The sequence below is a fragment of the Leuciscus leuciscus genome (genome assembly GCF_965113295.1).
Source record: "Leuciscus leuciscus genome assembly, chromosome: 5".
NCBI classification, from domain to species: domain Eukaryota; kingdom Metazoa; phylum Chordata; class Actinopteri; order Cypriniformes; family Leuciscidae; genus Leuciscus; species Leuciscus leuciscus.
In genome coordinates, this window is record NC_138729.1 from 40,282,505 (window position 1) to 40,305,536 (window position 23,032).

Sequence of the window (23,032 nt, forward strand, 5' to 3'; positions counted from 1 at the left end):
ACCTGCTATCAAAAACGTCACACACACACACTCTGCACACACACAAGCAGACACAGATTGGCATTCTTTCTCCATCCAGCTGCCGGGACATCGCCTCCTCTTAGATTTTCCTCACTGTTGTAAACACATTAATTAAAGACATTAATTGATTAGGAGATAAGACGGTCATTAAAAATGAACTTTGTTATCGTTCCACCCTGCTGAGTGTCCACGGAGCGACTCTCTCTCTCTTTACTGATGGAGCTCACGCTGGGAGTGGGTGTGTAAGAGCTTTCTACCTGCTGGGGGCTAGGATTTTCGACTCTTTTGTTCCCTCTTGGCCTGCACTTTTTCATAATTGACTTTTCGTGACAATTTGGTTAATTTGATGAGTGATATTTGAGTATGCTGTCCACACATATTGTGAAAATGAGACATTTTTCCCTCTTTAGCTATTGGCATAGGATGGAAGTTTGGTTCTTACAACCTACTGTGGTCAAATAATACATTATTGCTGTTGTGTTGTTTTTTCTTTGTTATCTAGATGGGCACAATTTATTTGTCCCCCATGCCCTTTCTCTTGACATTTTTTTGCTAATGGATTGTTTGCTAAAAGTCTACTAGTTTGGAAGCATCCAGGGCAAAATGGGATTTTGGATTATTATTTATAATACTTATAGTAATTATAGTAATTACTATAATAATTAAAGTATTGTAGTAAGTTGCAGTTATCACACTTTATTACACGGCTCTGTGGAATACTTGACTCTGATTGGTCAATCGCACCATCCAGCACTATGTTATTCCCAGATAACAACCGCTGAAAACAGATAACACATGCTCATCCGGGTTACTGAAGTCAGCAGCGCTATACGCTTGCTAGGAACGTTTTTTCTTCGTGGAAGTTTTGCCTTTGGTGAGCTAATAAAATATTAAAACTCAGTCAAATCAATATTTTGTGTACAGTTATTTAATTATGCCATCCAGTATCGTGGACTCGCTCTCTCTTGTTTCATACAGACGCAGCTGCTGCCATTTTGTGACTATTGTTTTGTACACTGTTGGATTATAAGATACAAACAGGTATGATTTTAAAACAGTTTAATCTGAAATCAATATCTCTTATCTCCATAATTATTTATGTGGCAAAATGCTGTGTAATAAGTGGTATGACTGTTTACCTTATCTCTTAAATGTCCATCTAGTTTACTCACTGCGCTAGCAAGTGCTTTCTTCGCGGAAGCTTTGCGTTTAAAGACCTAATAAAATATTTCAACTCAGATCAATATTTCGTGTCTAGTTATTTACTTATGTGGCAAGTAGCCGTGTAATAAGCAGGATAATGTACATCCAGCCGGTTGTTGTCTCAGAATAAACCCCCGACAGGGTAATTAGGACCCCGACGCAAAGCTTTTTACATTATCCCTTGTGTATTTGACACAGAATTAAATGAAGAGTTCAGATGCAAAAGCCTCTAAGTGCCATCTGAAATTTTCTTCTAAAATGATCATTTTTATCAAGCTCGTATATTTAAGTTCAGTAATTTCACTTAAATGGCAATGAAAATTACCTATTAATTATAATTTAAGTGAAATGACTGAACTTAAATATACAAGCTTGATAAAAATTATCATTTTAGAAGAAAATTTCAGATGGCACTTAGAGGCTTTTGCATCTGAACTCTTCAAATATAAAGCAGTAATTATTTTATTTTTGATTACCTGAGGCCCCGTCCACACTACTGCGTTTTAGTTTAGAAACGGAGAATTAAAACGAATACGATCTCCGTCCACACCAGCGTTTTAGCTGCGTATTAGAATTGATCTCCGTCCACATTAAAACGACTGAAAACGCGGATCACGTGACCATTCACCAACACTGGGCATGCGCGTGCCGATGTAAACACAACTTCATTGATAAAATGATCCCACCATGCGCTGGTTCTTCCCGGGTTAACCCAAAACCGACGCTCCATGTACGGTCGGTACCGCCGCTGCACACGGGAATTGTCACAGATCGCTCGAATAATAGCTTGCCTCCGGCGCATGTAGGCAGTTATAGCATTGTAAAATGCAGAATTTACTTGCACAACAGCTGCTAGCAAAGCTATACGCCATGACTGATGACACCCAATCATAGAGCCGAGCGTGAGCCTCTACTACGTCATCGTTTCTAAAGTCCTCCGTTTTGACCCGTCCACACTAAAACGCCCTCCGGAGATTCAAAACGAAAAACGGGTCAGCAGCGTTTCTAAACTTCTCCGTTTTGGTTCTCCGTTTTTGCCGTTTTAGTGTGGACGGGAGGTGCAAACGTAGCAAAAGGTCTCCGTTTTTAAACGAAAAACGCAGTAATGTGGACGGGGCCTGATAATGGAAATATGTAGGGGAGAGCGGGGCACAACCTAACGCTTTTTGACTTTCTCAGTTTGTGTAAATCTACTTATGGTTCAGAGTATTTATTTTTTCCCACATTAATTTCCCACATGTCTAGTACAATTATGTGGTTTTGTTTTATTAATACAGTATATACTTTTTTCTTGACATACCCCGAAAGAATGGAAGTGAAATGTGACAACATGCCCCATAGGTGGGGTTCATTGTAACATGTGTGGGGCACATTGTAACATAACATATGACAGCTTAAAATGTTATCTGATCTAATAAAAAATATATGCAAAACAAACTAAAATATTTTCTAAATAAAATACAATTAAAAAACTTTTTCATATAAAATAATGGCAATTTTTAATAATTAAATATAATTTTTTTTTTGAGTTTTGACTACGAACACATGAAAACACAGTTATACAACATAGTTCAAAACAAATAAATAATTAGTCATTTCTGAACAGTGACTCTCAGTCTTTATTCACCTTTTTCTCACGTTTTCCCAATAAAATTAATAAAAGTATAGAATATAATAGCATATTTCTAATAGGGGCTCATTGTAACGCAGTGTTACAACATGCCCCCGCCTGCACAACTGGGGTTTAAACCCTGCTAGTGTCTTCTGCTAGTTAGCGAAGCATTAAATAACTATCTCAACTGTTAAATAACATCTTGGAGATTAAAATAATATCAGATTTGTCTTATTTTAAATAAACACAAAAAATAGAGATGAAAAATTAACTTAAGTAAGAAATGTACTTTTGCTATGGTTTAAAAAATGTCTATGGATATCTTCCAAAAAAATTATAATTTTGGCGGATTTTTTTTTTCTATATAGTGTTGATATGGCAACTAGTAAATACACAAAGTTTCGTCATCCAAGCATGTGCGGAAGTATTTAAAACAAGCGTGTTACAACTAGCCCCGCGTTAGGTTGTGCCCCGCGCTCCCCTACACATTACAGTCAGACATGCACCTTTGGCCCAATTATTTTATTCACATTATTATTATTTTAATATTATTGGGTCAACACACTTGTATTGCTTCACTCAATGATAGCCAATGAAGGATAGTCATCAAAAAATAAGGATTTTTGCTGCCATTGTCCAAAACTCCACTTTGCCTAGATCATTTCTAAACTTTTAGAGGGCACTGCATATGCAAATGCACTCATCATATGTCAAATGAGCAACAATGCTTTGTTACACTCACACCATGAGTCATGGTTGATTAGCTTCAGTAGTTAACCCTCGCTGGTAGATGCTGTGCATTTTTTTTCAGTTGGTGGCCATTCAAAAATAGCCTGGCATTTTTTATTTAAAAAAAAACAAAAATATTTAAACCACCAAAATGTCATTATATTATATTAGATGTTTTAGCAGTTAAAAACATGATCTACACAAGTACGTGAACCTAGACATTTCTAGCTAAGCAAACTTGATTTTGTACGTTCATTGCATTCAGAAATGCAATTTATTATAAACATTATTTATCCATGCACATTATTTATTTAAACGTGTGAAGGGCTGTGCAATAAGATGAGTTAAAATTTTTCCCTGCAGCAAACTGTAACTCTCATGAAACATTCACTCTTTTACTTTGCAATACTCACTTTCTATGATCCAGTCAATTCCTGATGGACAAAATTAAGTCCCAATTTAAAAAAAAATTAAAATATTCGGTAATCTGTTTCACTCGTATACATATGTCACAAAAGAAAAAAAATTCTATTACAATTTCATGGCAACTTTGAGTATGTTTACCAAAACCATTCATTGACCAAGTACTCGTGTCTGCGTTCGTATTGCTTTCATAAAAGTTGATTTTGTAATGTTTCTAGCCTCCTGGTTGCGTATATAGATTTCTCAGGTTTAATAGAGCTTTTCCTCTCACACAGCCTGTTGGTTTCTTGTTGAGTCAAATATAGTTTGCAGTGCTCTGCCCAATCCTTAAATAACAGCCTCTGTGTAAAGCCTACAATGTGTCAGGTTCACAAAACAATCTGTGCTGTAATGTGCCACGCAAACCGCTGAAGAATGGCTCCGGGTTAAATACGACTTAAGCTCTATCAACAGCATCTGTGGCATGCTGTCGATTACCACAGAAAATCATTTTGAGTCATATCTCAGTGTGTAAAAACAAACAAACAACAAAAATCACTAAATATTTAGCACTTAAACATGTTCTCTCTTGTGTGTAAAGGTGTTTTATGTTTCTCTTTATATCTCTATTTCTCAGAAATAATAATAAAAAAACAGACGTGTTTTCTCACCACGAAGATGTCCAAGCAAAGCAGCAAACAAGGATTTAGAGGACAATGGGGAATGGGAGTCTGTGGTTACAGTGACAGCGACAGTCCGAAACATGAGACGGGATATGCCCACTTGACGGAAAGGAAAAAAACCTGTCAGGAAAAGGTGAGTACAAATGCAGTTCTCAATTTATTGGATGATGTATAGTCTGGTAAGAATGATAGGAATGTGTTAGCAGAAGCAGGTGTTGATAACAAGATGTAAAAGGTGCCTGATGAAGGGATGACAAATGTAGACTGACGTGTCAGATTTTTCTAAAGTGAGTTGTTCTTTGTGAATGTGTCTGTTGCTTTTCTTAGTTAAACCCAAAGGATTTATATCAGGCGCCCTCAAACAGCGGACCGCGGTCCGTGGCACATAATGACAGCGGTAGTACAATTTTCCCATTTCTACAGTTTGAAGTTCAAAACAATTATTTTAGTCCAGACTTCAAGAGTAAAACCCTGAACCCCCATACAGTATCTTCTCTGTCACATGGCCTTCTGCCATTCATAGTAAAAAATTATAATAGCCTGATAAAACATCCAATCTTACTTTTTAATATTCATTCCCAATTGGGCTCAACTGATTAATTTGTATTTTTTTGTGTGAAAATTCTTTAAATTAGCTCTTACACCACTGCTTTGGTTCATCTTTGATGACTATTTCACTTTTATATGACTTTTACAAAATACTACTGCTACCCAGATAGAAATGAACATGTGAACAACCCAGAAAGAAGGAAACATAGAGACCGGACATCTTGGAACTTTAATTGAACACCCCTGATATAGATCTTTTCTTTCTATATATTCAATTTTTTTATGCAGATTTTCTGGTAACTGTATGCAAATTACCTATATGTGTGTGTTACACAAATTGTTAAATGAAATGAAATGAAATGATATTAAATATGGTCTTTATTTGTTTAAGTAAACAATTAGAGATTAATTGTGCTGAATTAATAATACATAATATTTCTTTACATATAGTAGTAGGCAAACGTCACAATGGGTAAATCATAGTGCGACATGCTATTGAAGATGATTTGTATATCTGTTTGCATTATAAGTTAATTATTTATAATTATTGCCTTATTTTTGTTTCTTTCCTTTTGTTCTTATACCACCAATTCCCTTTCTCATGGCGGTTTTACTTAGAGGATCTGCAATCGTAAATGGGCTCAGAGACAGAAGCAAATGAGCTCTGGTTTCAGAGCTCATTAATTTAAAATGGAATACTTTTCCTGCAAGTTGGAGTAGTTTTTCTGCAAGAAACCCACAGTGATCAGAGTAATGAGGTTTACTGGGGATTGTGGTGAGATGGGGGCTACATTCTCCGTCAGGGCTCTTATATTAGTACAGGTGCAGTGTTGTTGTTTTGCACTGCTTTGAGTGTGAAAATTGTGTCCAAGAATGATTTGAACCAAGGTGTTTACCAGTATTGTGGGCGGCACTGCCATGTTCACTTTATTTTAGTGTCTAGATATTTACTAAGCTGGCCCACGTTTGAAGAACCTTTCGATCAGAGGACATTACGCTAATGAGAGCTGACTGTTATTGTACTACTGCAGCTGATAGGGAAAAAAGACAACATCTGTTTTGTCCAACATTATTGCATTTCTAGATTTTTGAAGGGATAAAACCAATCAGTTAAGCAGTCCACCTGGGTGAAATTCTCAGAGGGCGGAGCTGCAAGGCTGGTCAAATTTTATACCCTATATAGCAGAAGAAATAAAGTGTGTAGCGCTGCTATAACTCCTGATCCTCTCTTGGATCATAAGAAGATCGCCGTTGATAATGCATTATGTGGTGCAATAAAACCTCCTTTTGGCATTTTATTGCAAAATTCCTACAGAGCAACATAAGCTATGACAGTGAAAAGGCTCAGATATGGGTGTTTTGTCTCCAGTATTCATCTCGTTAAACAAGAAGTATCAGAATGAATATAAAGAGTCATGGGAGTTATGTTTTTCTAGTCAAGGGCAAAAAGCTGTTGTGGAGCAGGCTTGTTTTTCAGACTGCTCTTGTTGATCGGAAGCATCAGCTAAGCTTGTACTGGAAGATATAGTGATGCGGGTCGTAGTTAGGGCATGCTTCACCCACGTTAGAGACATTGATAGGGCCAACAACATTTTTCTTTAATTTGGAATGCGAGACTAGTCAGGAGAAGCAGATGCTGTGCCTGAAGAATAATGAAGGCATTGTCATCTCCATCTGCCATGCACACACTCACTGTTGAATATTATTCTGACCTGTATACTGTTGATGAATCAGACGCGCTGTATGGAGCTGAACTGTTCCAGAACCTCTCAAAAAATCGCTGAAGTTAAACTCCAAAAAGCAATGATAGAATGTCTGTAGCAGGCCTCAGGCCTTGATGGGTTTGCCTTGAATGTAATAAACATTTCCTTAACATAATCAGAAAAGACTGTTTGAATGAATATCTTGTTCTGTGTTGGCCATGTCTATCTAAATAAGATCTTGTGTCTTACTGTGTGTTGGGTACAAGACCCTTTACTGGGATCTCAGTATTCTCAGACAGCACACTCGCCGACTGCCCACTAACTGATGCATATTGCACACAAACTGGAAATCACTTTCTTGATCTAGTAAGATCTAATCTGATTGGCTGGTTTTATGCAATTTCTGAGAGTAGGGGCAGATATTTTCTTTATTGGTCTGTATGGAAAGTCAAAGGCACCTGTCTGATTTAAGGATGAAATAACCACTGTATTTGCCATTGTTTGCAAGGTTATTTATTCAATAATTCATTCATAATATAGTTAGTTTGTTAGTAGTACTTTATTGTACTTTAGTCTCGCCATACAATCACAAAAACAATTAACAATACACAACATCCACCCGATACATCTAACAATACACAACATCCACATTAAAATATTCACATTTCCAACCTCTTATTCAAAAGTATTATTGCATTTGGTACAAAAGTTTGTTTATATATGGCTCTAATCGCTTTTGGTGTTCTGTAACGACGACATGATGGTAATAATTCTAAAACATGATTCAAGGGTTGTGTTGTGTCTCTTGTTATAGTCAAAGCTTTTCTCTGAACAGCATTTTGATATAACTGAGCGACTGACTTTTGCTTAGATCCTATAATTTTACCTGCTACTCTTGTAATTCTGTCTAATTTTACTTTATTCACATATGTAACTCGTCCGAACCACACAGTTATATTATACCCTAAAACACCCTCAATTAAACTTATAAACTCTTTGCAGAACAACCTGACTTAAAGAAAATTCTCTCAATTTCCTTAGCAAGAATACCCTTTGATTTGCTTTCTTACAAATAAGATCCACATTATCAGAGAAATTCAATTTACAGTCAATCATGGTTCCCAAATACTGACTGTAAATTTAATTTACATTATCAAATATACCTTTGATAATGCCAGTCCTCACCGACCTATAGGAACAAAAAGAACCATGATCAATTGCTTTGCATGTCAGTCAGATAGCTATTCCTCTGCATATTCCAAGTGTGTGGATATTTACCAGAATAAGCTGCAATATGTACATCTGGTCAAAGGTCTGGTTGCACTGGATCAGGGTTTCATTAAAAGATTAATGCTCATGTAAAGGATAAACTATGATGGACCAAACTATGTTTTTCGTCATGCTGTTTGTTCTGTATTTTTGATTACACCATATTCAATTAAATTTAGCTTGAAGGTGATTCTCTTAACCCAGTTTTTTGTTCATTGACTACTATTCATATGCCATTCATGGGTTTATCTCCCCCAGAAGTGTAAACATTGAGCCCCCCAGGCACCTTCTAAACATTGAGAGTGGTTCTCTCAGATCCGTCAATCTCTTTCCAGCTCAAACTATAGCGAAAATTTGGGGCGTGGCCACTTCAGCAGGCAGAGCCAGAGGGAGTTTAGGGCACCGATATGGAACCGGTTGAAGGCGCAGATAGAACTATCCCTTTAAATTCCTCAGCTGTCGGTTGAAATATTTGCCCTCTGGTTCTCCGAAACAGATGTAAGAAGCATCATCAACGCACGTTATCGCTGGTTAACCCTTTGACGCGTACCATCGTTCACATTAGTGTGATTAGAACGTTCAGGTCACTTGATCATCAACTTCTAAATTCAAATCTGCGTTTGCGCATTGGCTGGCGCTGAGCCAGAGAGACAGACGCGCTCAGCGCTGTCATATATCACAACTATTCAGTGTTTTCAACCAGATAAGGTTTAGGGGGCGCCTGCACGGTCGTCTCTGCCCTGGCCGCCTGGACAGCCTGCTCCGTCCTGGTCTCCCAAGCTGCCGGCACAGCCCTGGAGTCTGCATACCCTGCTCACCCTCCGGATTTAGACTCCAGGACGCCCGCCCCCCCTCCCCGGTTGCACCATCTACGGTGCGAGGACGCGCCTACCGACATGGGGGAGTACTGTCACGGTGACCACTACATTTCCCAGCATCCTCCTTGGCCCACACCTGCACCTCCTTCACAATCACCTGCAACTGTCAGCGATCTCCCTCATTAACTTCACTATAAAGCCATTCTCCTTGTGTTCCCTTCATCGTCTAGTCTCGTTTTACCTATGTGTGTGAAACCTTCAAGACCTTTATCTCCCATGTACCTCCAGGGATCATTTCTTACGTTCTTCTCCAGCGATCCTCTCCAGCGTCTGTGTCCTGTGCTCTCCTCTCCCTTGTGCTGGCCATTTTCCTGTTTGTCTACCCATTGTTGCAAAAATAAACTCTATCACTTGTCCTTCTGTCTCCGGGTTCTCTGTTTCGTTTCAGTAACTCCATAAATTCATTAAAAAAAAGTTTGCTTGGAAACAATGGCATAAGATGCAAAGCATTTCAAAGCATTCATAGTGATACTTCTAATAAGAAGTGTATTACAAGTAATTTTTGCAAATTTGACAAAAACCTCAGCTATGTTAGAATGATGTGCAGCATTGGCCTTAAACGCCAAGTGACAGTTTTGTTTACTGGTCCAAAACTTCCTTACACTGGTCCCGGGTCAGTGGATCATCCTTATTATTGAACCCTGGTGTCCCTCATAATACCATGATGGTATTTGCTTTTTGATGCATTTATGGGTTTGGGAAGAGTTTCAAGGGAGTAGGCCAGGCCTGACTAAAGTACCTCTTTTTATGAATATGAAGGGTTGGTATATGGTTATTATAGCCAGGCTCAGTATATTTTAGTCATCTTTATGGAACACATGGAGTAAAAAAGGAATATGATATTGTCTTATTTACCACCAACAATAATCAAAGCAATGTTGTAGATGGCAGATCCCCCTCCCAAGAAGGGAAGTTTTCCGTCTATTTTTGAATGTGGCAGACTACAGCCCCTGCTTCAGTTGTTAAATGTGTGGTGTGGATTGGGACTGTGTGAGTTTTTACATTAGTGTGATTTATTTATGGGCCCAAATACAAGTTCATTAGAAATAAAATAGATGTACTGCTTAAAAGTTTCTGTATGGGCAAGCAAAGTTGGCTGTAGGCTGTCGAGAAAAGCAAAGATCAATGGCTGGTCTGTTGAGGCCACGGTGTCTCTGAGGAAGCTGATATCTTCTTGCCTAGACTAATGGGTTTGAATGTTCTTTGAATATATGAACAGTGTGCATCTCTGAATTTCATTTCTTTGCATTTTATTGAAGTTCATTCCAGACGTAGGCAGATAAGCAAGCATCTGGTGTAGAATCATGCATCTTACTATTCGTTATTGGCAGGAGATGAACATGACATTTTCACACCAGTGCCCTTTAGAAGGAATATAAAACAAGAGCAAACCTAGAAATATTAAGCTCTCACTTGTTTAATAATGTATTCGTTATTCTTCAATAATGAACATTAAATTTACATTATAAATAAGGAAACTTTAATAAGGACTCCTTTAAAACATTAAAAAATAATCATTTTAAGTGTACAATATGAAAATGGATATTTGTTTTGTATTTGTTAGACTAAATTTAATAGTGTTATTCAATTTTAAAAAAATACTTTAAAGTGAAAGTTTAATGACTTTAAAGGTATTTTAAATCTAAAGGTCTACCTAATCTAAAGATAATGTAGAAACATTAGCCACATTAGATATTGTCAGGTTTGATTTTAACACAACATTATTAAACCGTGCAGTTTTGATAATGCAAAAATTAAAATGGTCATTTTGTTAGCCATAGCAACAGTGAAATCTTTTGATTAACATAGAAAAAAAAAATAACCTAAGGAAGAAACAGACTGCTTCTATGATTTAAAAAAAATATAACATTTTCGTTTTACCGGGAGAAGAAATGAGTTTTGAGGAGAAGGATTGTTTGACTGTGGGTGATAAGAATGATTCTTGCCACATTGTACAAGAAGAAAGTGCTTTAATGGGATGGCAAACACCGGGAACATTGAGTCTCACAATTTGTTAATGAGATCCTACATGACAGAACCATCATTATAATCAAGTTGAAGACCATAACAGGGCGAAAGGCAGGAGGAACACTGACTTCTCTGAAAAGACGTCATGCACGCACACAGTCAAAAACAGGCCAAGCAGTTGTGATAATAGAGCTAATTATGTGTCAGGGACCTTAATGGCCACTTGGCCCATTCATCTCTGTCTGTCTCTTGCTTGTCCCCCCTCTCTTTCCCACTTTTGCTCATATGCGACAATACTTTTAGATCATGCTGCATTATATGATTATTATTAACACATCAGCTATCATTTTTGATCATTCTCAATATGGAGTGTAAAAGATGTCTACAGTGTCACTTCTTTCATAGAAAACACCTCATTTCTATAAGCAATTATCCATAGATATCGGATATTGTCTGTGTACTCCGGTTCAAAAAGGTAGGGAAGGGCGAAAAATTCCATCTAAACTTCAAAATCATCCGACATTTTTGTTTTAATGTTTTTTTTTTTTGTTTTTTTTTGAGCTTTCCAATGTGATGACGTAATACGTGGCGCATCTCAGAGATATTTTTTAGAAATACCCAAAAATGTTAAATATTATCATCATTTACTCACCCTCAAGCCAAACAGGTAGGAATTTCTTTGTGCTGCTGAACATAAAAGAAGATATTTTGAAGTATGTGGGTAACCTGAGAGTTGATGGGGCCCCATTAACTTCCATAGTATGAAAAATATACACTATATATACTATGAAAGTCAATGGGTCCCATCAACTGTTTGGTTACTGACATTCTTCAAAATATCTTTTGTGTTCAACAGAAAAAAGAAATTCATACACGTTTGGAACAACTTGAGGGTGAGTAAATGATGACAGAATTTTACATTTTGGGTGAACTATCCCTTTAATTGAAGTTTTTTTTAAGTGTTGAAAACATTAAAAACAAATTATAGTTGCAGGAAAATGTGATCTGATCACAACTATAGACAAAAACAGTCTGCTGAAATAACACTATAAATGAGACATTTTCATGTTTTATTGAACATACCATGTAAAGCTTCACAGTGGAAAACTTAAAACCTTAATAAGTAGTTGACCCTCCCTTGGCAGCAGTAACCTTTTCCAGAATTTGGCTCCATTCCTCTTTATAAAACCTTTTCTTTTCAGTAATATTCTTGGGATGTCTGATGTAAATCGCTCTTTTGAGGTCATCTCAAAGCATCTCAATCAGGTGGAGGTCAGGGCTCTGACTGGGCATCAACAGAAGGCATGTTTACTTATGTCGAAGCACTTTCTGTTGTCGATTTACTCCTGTGCTGTGAGTCTTTGTCTCATTGCATCACTAAACATCTGTTGAGCTTCAATTGGTGGACAGATGGCCTTATATGCTCCTGTAAAATGCCCAGATAAACTTGGGAATTAATTTTTCTGTCGATGATAGCAAGATGTCATGGTCCTGACACAGCAAACCCACCTCCAAGATCGCCTTCAGAGTTCAGTGAGGTTGAACTTCATCCAATTGTCTAAGCATAACATCTGAACATAGACTGAACATCAAGGCTTTTAGAGGATCTTTTGTAAGCCTTTCCAATTTTATGCTTTTAAGTTGTTCTGAGATTAGGGATGCACAATATATCGGTACCATAGTTGGTGGCGGAAATTAGAGATTTGTTTTTCAATTTATCCATATCAGTCAATGGCCGATATTGGAAATGTAACTGTGTATGTTTACTTTTGGAGTACATTTGTTGTGATCTAATGCTTACTTAAAGTATCTTTAAAAAATTTATAATCTTAAGCTTAGGTCACTATGCTATGAAAATTCACCCTTTATATTTTGTAAATGCATGATATAGATATAATTGTGAATGATTTTTTTTTTTTTTTTTGCTCATAATGTTTAATGTCAATGCGATCTTCCAGTGAGAACGACAGACTTCTCTCTGGTGATGGACTTATCCAATCAAGTCTGCTTAAACCCTGTCTCTTCACAATTGACTGCAAGCTCGCATTCATTTGCTAATAATACTGTTAAATGTAATCTTTTGCCAATTTCAAAATGAATGTCCATTTTTCATACTGGGTATTATAAGTTTGTAATACCTAATACTAGTGTAATATTATTATTTTATTTTTTTTAAATAGCATACAGCTTTTAGATTTGCCATTCGTTGGTTTTCTTGGCATAACTTGAAAATAATTATTGACATCTGAATGAACATGCACCAATGCAAAATTTCTGTATATTGTAATCATAATGTTTACAACTTGTAATAATGACTTTACTGCACTCATTGTTTCTGCTGTAAATTAATACATTGTTAGCTAACTGCGTGATTTGTATATCTACTTGGAAACAGTGACCTCTGATAACATATCACTCTAAATTGTAATGTAGACACATGCGTTTTCTGTAAAGCTGCTTTGAAAAGATATGTATTGTGAAATGCGCTATACAAATAAATGTCAACTGAATATTGTTATGAAAAATCTGTCTAATTTCTGGGAATTTCTATCTGAGATGGTTTACATCAGGCAGTACAATATTGTATTTTTTTTTTTTTTTGAATGGGGTAGGGTAAAATCTAACTAAAATCTTCAGTCTTGATTATACTCAGGTTAGCTGGCTCTTGACACCAATTAGCTTTTGGACAAGTCATTAGCCTGGAGATTCACTTTATTTTTCCACCCTGCACATGGTGTGTTCAGTGAAGACATGAAAATGTATAATTTCTCTAATGTTTTCTTTAAGTTGAAGATCAGATCAAATTTTAAGCAAAAATCCTTGGAAAATCCAAGGGTTTATATACTTTTCCTCCAACAGTATGTCTCCTACTCAGATTTGGTACTTTATGTCTGTAAAAATGGCATCTCATCTTTAGCCTAAACCACAGAACAAATGGATTTGGTTGATTCTGATATGATCAAGAATCCACAGATCCACATTTCCAAAGTAATGGATGATACTATAATGGAAATGGCTATATCTGTTTTAATAAGAGTTTTATGCCGGAACTTATTCCTCAGTCCATTGAGACTGATTCTGTGGGTTCACAGTAATGCATGCACTGTTTTTTTTTATGCATCAATACGATTCATAAGTTGTAGTATTCCAAAGGAACAGTGTGCATACCGCATTATTTTATCCACTGAGATATAGGCAGATAATTATCTCATTGATCTTCAACAAGAACAAATGTTCTTCATAGCCAAAATTCTTAGGAAGGCACAGACTGTCACTGTCTTATCCTTTGCTGAGCAGACAGTAATCAGAAAGCCTTGACCTGGCTGTATAGATCAATCAATCCTCCCACATAATAGAAGCTCTAGATAGTCAAACTCTATAGTTGTCTAGACAGTTTGTATCCTTGATTTCTGTAGCTTTACCACTGACTGAAACTCTGTCTCTGTGTGAGTATTCATAGATGGTTTCAGTGTATTGAAGAGATGCTGAAAGTATTTTATAATCAAGGTAGAGTAAAGCCACTGACCTCCAGTTCTTCAGGTGCTCAAGATTGCAATTCCTTTTGCAGTCATTGTTTGAGTGCATCTGTTGTGTGGCACTTCCAAGCTTACATAAAACATTAAACCATTGTACCCAGCTAGCAAAAATTGTGCGGACCGAGAGAGGCCCGATTAAGGCTAAAACACTCGGCCGATCCTCGGCATGAATCTAGGTCCGATTGCTCTGTGAGCGCTCGGTTTTAACGCGGCCCGATTGCGGAACCCCGAGTGAGAGGACGTAAAGCTCCCCTCCAATCCCGTTCCTTGTTTAGGCTTATTTAAACGTTATTGATTTCCATTCATGTCAGGTTAATACTAAAATTGCGCTGAGCAGCCGTTATTTATGCAAGATAAACTGAAAATAAAACATCAGGGAAGACAGGTTTCATGTTTAAAGCATTTTTTTATTGGACCACACTTCACTCTTCCCTCTGGTAATTTAACAAAAATAGGATAAATGAACACATGAACACACACACACACACACACACACTTTTTAATAACATATATTGAAATAATATCACAGCATTAATGTAAAATCAAGGAGTTCAAATACTATTTTCCAATATCAACATTTTTAACTTTGAAACATTTAATTTAATTATAGGTCAGGCCTTGTTGTTATCCAGAAATTAGGCTACTGTAAAACTTGTTAGGCAAGCCATCAAAAAGCATTCCTTTTGCAGTCATTGTTTGAGTGCATCTGTTGTGTGGCACTTCCAAGCTTACATAAAACATTAAAACCTTGTATAGGTCAGGCCTTGTTGTTATTCAGAAATTACTGTAACTTGTCAGGCAAGCCACCAAAAACCAGGTACTTATTCCGAAGAGAATTGCTGTGGGATTTTGCTTGCAGCATCCTCACCTTTGGCAGGCTTCTAAGTAGATCCACAGAATGTGTCGTGGTGTAAAATCTGTGGTACGCTATTATTTGAGACATGAACATTATATAACCTGTCACAAATTTTTTTGGGGCCATATTGTCAGAATTCGATTGTGATCTCACAATTATTTTTTTATTTTTTTAAGTGAACATGATAGCTGCCTCAGCATTTACAGTAAATCACAGCCATGACAAAAGGGGGGTGTCTCAATCAGCTCTCTATAGTTCAGTAGTCAGGGCAGTGATCAGAGAGTCGGCCATTTAAAGTGCGTTTCAATCGCAAAATCCTTCCAGTGCACTGAAATGCTCGCTCCCTAAAAAGTAACACAATTTACCCTAATGGAAGTTCTGGAGCGTGAAACATAATTCACGTCAGCCAACTCACTAATGACATGCGATAGATGTTTTTTTTTTTTACATTATTTAATTATATTTATATTATATTATATATAGGTAATGAACATAATCTAGCTAACATTTATAATTTATTTACAGCTAAAATGTTGCATGTATATGTAACAAGAAATAAATAAATAATTCATAATTACCAGTGCTAATGTTGTACAATGAGGACGTTGTCATGTCAGTCGAAATAAAGTTACCAGTGTCCCAATGTGTAGTGAGCCAGGATCCTTACCAGTGCCCGAATTTGTGTACACAATATACTGATTCATGGCCTAGGAAGCAAGGGAGCTGATTGAGACACACCCAATGACTTGCTTGTTTTATTACTTAGCGTTTCTTGAAAAACAAGGTTCTATATGTTTACATTAGTTTGCAGTAGCTAACATGGACTAACTGTATACTTTTACAGCATTTGGTTTATGTTAATTTGTACACTTAAGTTATACTCTTAACAGTTCAAGTTTAACATTGTGTTGTGAACAAATAATTGACCGTGACCAATTACATCTGTAAATTAACATATAACCTAAACTACTAAATGTAAAATGTTTTTATGATACCTAAATGCATTAACTAGTGTTAATTAATTGAACCTTATTGTAAAGTGATGGCAATAAATAAAATATAAATAATATGAAAATAAAAAATACAATAAAATATAATAACAATAAAAATAAATTAAATACAAGTTTAAAACTACAGCATTGTAGGAAGCCTTTAAACATTTATATATACCTTTTATACGTGAAATATGATATTTTGTGGTAAGTTGGCTGAACTAACATTAAAAACAGGTTTGGCAGTGCTGTGCATTTAAACATCTGTGCATTGCCATGTTTTAAGGATAAGTCAATATTTGATGTTCAAACTATTTTTGCATTACTGGACATTTATCAAAGTATTTTTTTTACTCTTCCCACTACTGACATGTTGTTGCATGCCTCTCTTGCCATCTTTTTCTCATTTTTCTTATCAGATCGCTTAAGCCTTTCTAGTTATATGCCATGCCATGTGCTTTCAGCTTCTGACTAGGGTAAATTTAATATCTCTCCTCTCTTTCTTTAATATCTTTAGATTCTCGCCCTCTTCTGTTCTGCCACAGAAGATGATTTAAACGTGTTCTGACATTTAAGATGAGATGTTGAATTTCTTCAGTGGTTCAAATGTAAAAAGCACAGACAGGGTTCCAGTTTAATAACTCTATCAAAATTATACCGTTAGCAAGCAAACACACACGCGCACACACCCACACACACACACACACACACACACACACACGCAGTAAATTTCTCAAACCTTTTTGATGTCTCTAATGCAGACGGAAGGCATCACTTGTGTTAAGCACAGTTGAATTTAAAGCCCAATGTCCTTTATCCATTTAAACCTTATCCTACTGCTACTTTTGAACAACACCTGTAATATCCTCACACACACACACACACACACACACACACACACACACACACACACACACACACACACACACACACACACACACACACACACACACACACACACACACACACACACACACACACACACATCATTATCATTAGTTCTGAGTGAGTGAGTGTGTGTATGTGTGTATATCAGCTGAAACACAAACTGCTGCAGCCTTAATGGTCTTTAATTAGATGGAGGAGTTTGAGATTACACGCTTGACATGGTAGGAGAACAGTGCGTGCTTGTCAAGTTTTTTTTATGTGTGTCAAGAGGTTAGGAAGCAGATATGAGATTTTGTTTCATAATTGTGGTTGTGTTTATCAGGATTTAGATTTAGATTCTATAAATAATGAATATTGCAAGAGTTTTTGTGACAGCCATGAAGATATGTTCTCTCCAGTGGTGCCGGTTTCATATGAAGAAAGATTCTGCATTTTTAACCGTAGAACAAACATTCGCCAGTTGCCAAACAATGGAAATTCTGCATGGACTACTCTTATGATACTGTTCATTTATATGAGACTTTTGCATCATTTTTAAAGTTTGATAGCTTCAGTGAGTGAGAGTGAGATGATGATTTAAAAAAAGAAAAGAAAAAAAGAAAAAAGAAACTCTAAATGCTAAGTTGTTCTGTGTTCTTCAAGAACAATGGTATGGAAGAATACACAATCTTGCTGCATAAACTTATAGCTGGATTGTAGTATCACTCTTTTTTCCGCTTAATTCATGTTTAATTCTGGTTGGTAATGTATGCATGTGAGCTGTGTATGAAGAGAAAGTGTTAGGGATACATTATATATTGCCACAATATTGGTTATTGACGATATTAGATTTTTCTCTTTTTTTCCAATACTGGCTGATATTGGAGATTTAATTGTGCATGCTTATTTACCCTCATTTTACATTTAGATCACCTGTCATTTAACATTCTCTTAAAGGTAATCTTTAAAAACACTAATAATTTAATGATTTATCAATGTTAAATGCAATATTAGCAAATCTCAAAATTATTATCTATTGTTCATACTCTACATTTATATTGTTGTGCTTCCTAAATTCACTTGTAGCATTTTCAACAATTGTTTATTAGTTTTTATTAGTTTTTATTAGTTTTTATTAGTTTTTATTGTTTTATTTTTACATTTATTTTGGCCAAATAGTATTAATTCAGCCATAACATGAAAATAGCTATTGGCTTATTGGTATTGAATATTATATCTAATATTATTAGTGCATCCCTATAATGTTTTACTTTACTATTGCTTGAAAGTTTTAGTGCTCTCAACAGTAATAACTTGAAATGTTACCTGCATTAATGTTGAAATTTTGTTGTAGCATGTTGGGATACAGTACACTGCGTGTTTAATATATAACCTGGATATCTGTACATAATATCCACCAAGAGGATCGACAGATGGATGGATCAATAAATAGGAGGATCACCAGAATATGTAGCGTATTTGAAAGGTTAGGGAGTGATTCTGTGGAAAGTGCTGTTCTTAAATCAATATAGACCCATCATACATCTATGTATTTAAATAGATGCAGGACAAATGGACTATAAATAGCTAATCAGCTGTAAAAATTGCCTCTGATGCATCCCTGAATCTCAGAGCCAATCTGAAATGCAAATGAAAAATGGGATGGGTAGTTTTTTGAATAATCATGATAGAACCTGTATCTTGTTATGGTTAAAAGTCATGAATTCTCTTTATTCTGACATTCTCTTTATTCTAACTATTAAGTTTAACATTACTGTGAGATAATCATTAAGAGGGAAGAGGAGCGATTGCCCATTCTCTCGAAGAGAAAAGCCTGAAGGAGGATTGCGTGAGAGGAAATTGTGTTGACACGAAAGGTGAAAAAGAAAGAAGTAGAGAGAGAGAGAGAGATGGATGAGGAGCAGCAGTCTTCACACATGAGAATTGTGACACTGTAATGTCACTCTTCTCTCTGCCACAAAACCTCCCCATTCTCTAAGTTATGGCAAACCAAGTTTCAAGCTAAACAAAACTGAGATAAACTTGCCAACCTTCATAATTTACAGTGTGCTGCTCTCTCCAAATATTCTGCCACTATTGGATCTCATAGTCCCTCTGTTTTAACTGTCATTTTGTGTTAAAATGAGCCCAGAGCTCGGCTCACATTCTGCAACTGTTTTTCTGCTTCTCTCCTTATCTAAAATATGCTTTTAGCACTTTTATCCATTATCCCAAGCTCAATAATTATGAAACACACACATACACAAAACTAATGGCTAATAATTTTTATTACAGTATGTTTGACCATTTCAAAGTCCCAAACACACCAAATCACACTCTAACACAACACACTGTAGACACCAACATGCAGTCATCAGAAATATCCTATGGCAATCCCCTTCATTATGGTTTTTCACTATCTCTTTGTCACCATCAGGAAGATAATGTTATCATTTACTCTCATGTTGTTCCAAATCCATATGCATTTTTTTTCCTCCATGGAACCAGTGCTGGGTAGTAACTGATTATATGCAATCTGGATTACATAATCACATAATTAAGTACTTGTAATTAGATTATATTATGTTTTAAAATGCTCATAATCAGATTACAGTTACTTTTTTATTAATTACATGATGACATATTATTCACAAAATAGCGGTACGTTGTTCATAATTTGATTATCTCCAATTAATCTTTTACAAATTTCTTTCAAAAAAAGCATACCACATTTATAGGTGATGTGGATTTGCACACACAGAACAGCCTGTAGTCAGGTGACTATAATTACATGTAACTATAATTAGTAAAATGGAGAGCCACATAGCATTTGACCACAGGAAAAGTTTCTCCACACTGCAAATCTAATCAACAAATTTCAAATCTTTTAATTATCACTAAGTGAGTCATTTAGCAATGTATTACTACTGTATGTCTTTGGAAGGCTTTTGTCTTTCAAACACATTAAAAGCAAAAATTGTCATTTCGTATTTACATAATGCAGGCATTCAACAATTTTTCTGTCAGTAGAAACACTTTGAATTAATATATTTTAGTGCTGTCAATCAATTAAAAAAGTAACTAATTAATCACAAATGTTTCTGTAATTAATCACGAATAATCGCACATAACATTAAAATGTTTAATATATTTTTATATTGCAATACTTTCTAATTTTGGAGGTGGGGCTCATTTGCACATTCATAGAACTCTATATACTAAATTAGGCAAGGGTGTAGAGTTACATTCAAGTTATTTTAAGGCATGAAGAATTTTTCTTCAAGGAAAAAATATTTAAATATGTCATTTTGGTGATCAAAGGTGAGTTTTAAGGGATAAAATGATTGATTACAGGGGGACTTTAAGTACTTGGAGTCACCACTATTAAAATTGACAAAGGATGACTTACAGTGTTTCATGTAAATGGGCTTATGAATAAATATACCATTGTTTGTCATTCTATTAGGCTATTCATAGTTCATCCTTTTAAATAAAAATGGTACAAAACTATCCTTGTATTTAAATCAATATGATAAATCAGTTAGTTCAAAAGTAATTAAAAAGTAATCAAATTATATTACCTAGAATGTGTCACATAATAGATCACATTATAAGTACAATTTTGGTCATATCATTTTAAATCAGTAACTGACTACAATTTGTAAGTAATCTACCCAGCACTGCATGGAACACAATTTTTTCTGGACTTTTTACATCACTCTTTCTTATATAAAGAAATTGAATGACAAAAAAAGTAACAGCAAAAGTACTAAGTCTTCTGAACTCTTGAGAACTATTTGTGTGAGTAATAGACGGTTTAGACTAATTTGAGTTGTTGACTAAAAAAGGTCAAATCTCATATTTGCATATTCAAACTTGGAGAACAGAGGCGAGATTTTCATTTGTCTCATAAGCTGGCTGGAAGTTTGAAAGGGACATGCACAAATGAGCTGAACCGCAACTGGCCATGCTATGCTTTTTTTGTACAGGAAAAAAACAGCTTGGACATGCTTGCAAATATCTGATTTAATGTTCCACAGAAGAAAGAAAGACTTTGGAACGACATGAGGTTCTGAAAATGAGCAGACTATCATATTTGGTTGATTCCTTAAAATAAGGGTTGATATCAGGGTAACATGGTGGCTTTGAGTTGTTGTTGTTTTTTAACAGGAATACTGGGAACTGATGTGAGACTTTTAAAAACAAAAAAAGAAAACATGATAAACATGTATGCATCCACCCATGAATTCTGAGCTCCGCGCACTCACACGTGCGCACTCAGATCAAAGAAACCGTGTCTTCTCATAAATGAGATTTTCCTCAGCCAGACCTTAATGATCCATCTCTCTCGGAGCATGAGGAGAGCAGAGGACGGCGGCGGTGGAATACAGAGCAGAGCAGAGGCGCTGGCTCTCTAAAGGCTACAAACCTGAGCAATGTGCTGCATGTGGCTATTCAAACACAGCATCACAGTGGGGTGAAAAACAAACAAAATGAAAAAAAGCAATTGAAATTTTAGTCATACGCACATACGCACCTGTTCCTTTGACTCCGATATGGTGCAGTGACAAGCTGCTGTTTGAAATTCAATGAAATGCACCTCAAGAAAAGAATGAAATGAAGACGGGAGAGTGAGAGGTAGAAAAGACAAGAATGAGACAGGGGTAAAACACTCATGTGTCTTTGACATTTGGGAACTCTTTTATGATGCTGTGTGTGTGTGTGTGTGTGTGTGTGTGTGTGTGTGTATATATATATATATATATATCAGTGCCAGTGGCTTGTGGTGAGTTTGTGACATGAGGAGGCACGTTTCCCTCGGCTTTTGGCCTTTTTGGTCCAATGTACAATTTTGTCAAATTTCACTTTAACTTGATGCTTATATACACTGTAAAAAGTATTTTTTCAAGGAAGTAAATAAATCAATGATTATTGGAGAAAGAAAATAATATTTCAGTTTTCCGACTTCAAAATTTCATGTGTAAATTGTTACTTGCCATTTCTTTGTAATTGTTTTTGAAACTTACTAGCAATTTCTGAGTGAAAATTGTTTATACACCAAATTTGTTGCACTGCACAGCGTTTATAAAAGCATGCATCTGCTAAATGTTAAATGTAGCTACAGGTTTAATGAAACAGCATTGCATACTCTTAAGCAACAAAAAAAAAAAAATTGTATGGTAATATAAATATACTATTATTATGATCTCATCAAAAGCCATGTTTATAGCTATAAATTGAATTTGCGTGAAAATCTGAAAATAGATTACTTTTTGTTGTTGCATGGTTTTTATGTTTTTATGGTTTTTCTGATTTTTCACTCAAATTAAATTACAGGAAACAATTGAGATAAATTTGTTTCTATCATAATTTATGTACACGTCTTCTTACCGAATAAAAAAATTATCGGTATAAAAAATGTTATCATAAAAATTTTTTTTAATTGATATCCCAATATTTGCATACCCCCCCCCCCCCCGCTTCAAAATAATGAACTAATAATAATGCACAAAATAATTAACTCATAATAATGCAAAAATAATGTCTTTTATGTCTTTCAACTGTTTTTAGCTAACATTATTGTTAAAATTCACCTTCAATTCAGACCATTAGTTATCAAATCCTCTGTGAACACAGCAGGTGTCATGATGATCATGGACATGGAGGTGATGCTTTAATTTAACCAAGCTGAGTGCTGGTTAAACACTGACACCGTTTGACCGAACGTGATGTCTGAGTGTAATTAGTCCGTCCTTTTTCACCA

General features: G+C 35.7%; 1 protein-coding gene across 1 annotated transcript in view; it reads left to right on the plus strand.

Moving 5' to 3' along the window:
• Positions 1-4,698: 4,698 nt before the first annotated feature.
• tenm1 (teneurin transmembrane protein 1) overlaps positions 4,699-23,032 on the plus strand; it is a 213,050-nt gene continuing 194,716 nt past the window's right edge. Inside the window, exon 1 of the mRNA XM_082170138.1 lies at positions 4,699-4,783. The gene's annotated coding sequence lies outside the window, so the exon portion shown is untranslated. The remainder of the gene's footprint in view (positions 4,784-23,032) is intronic.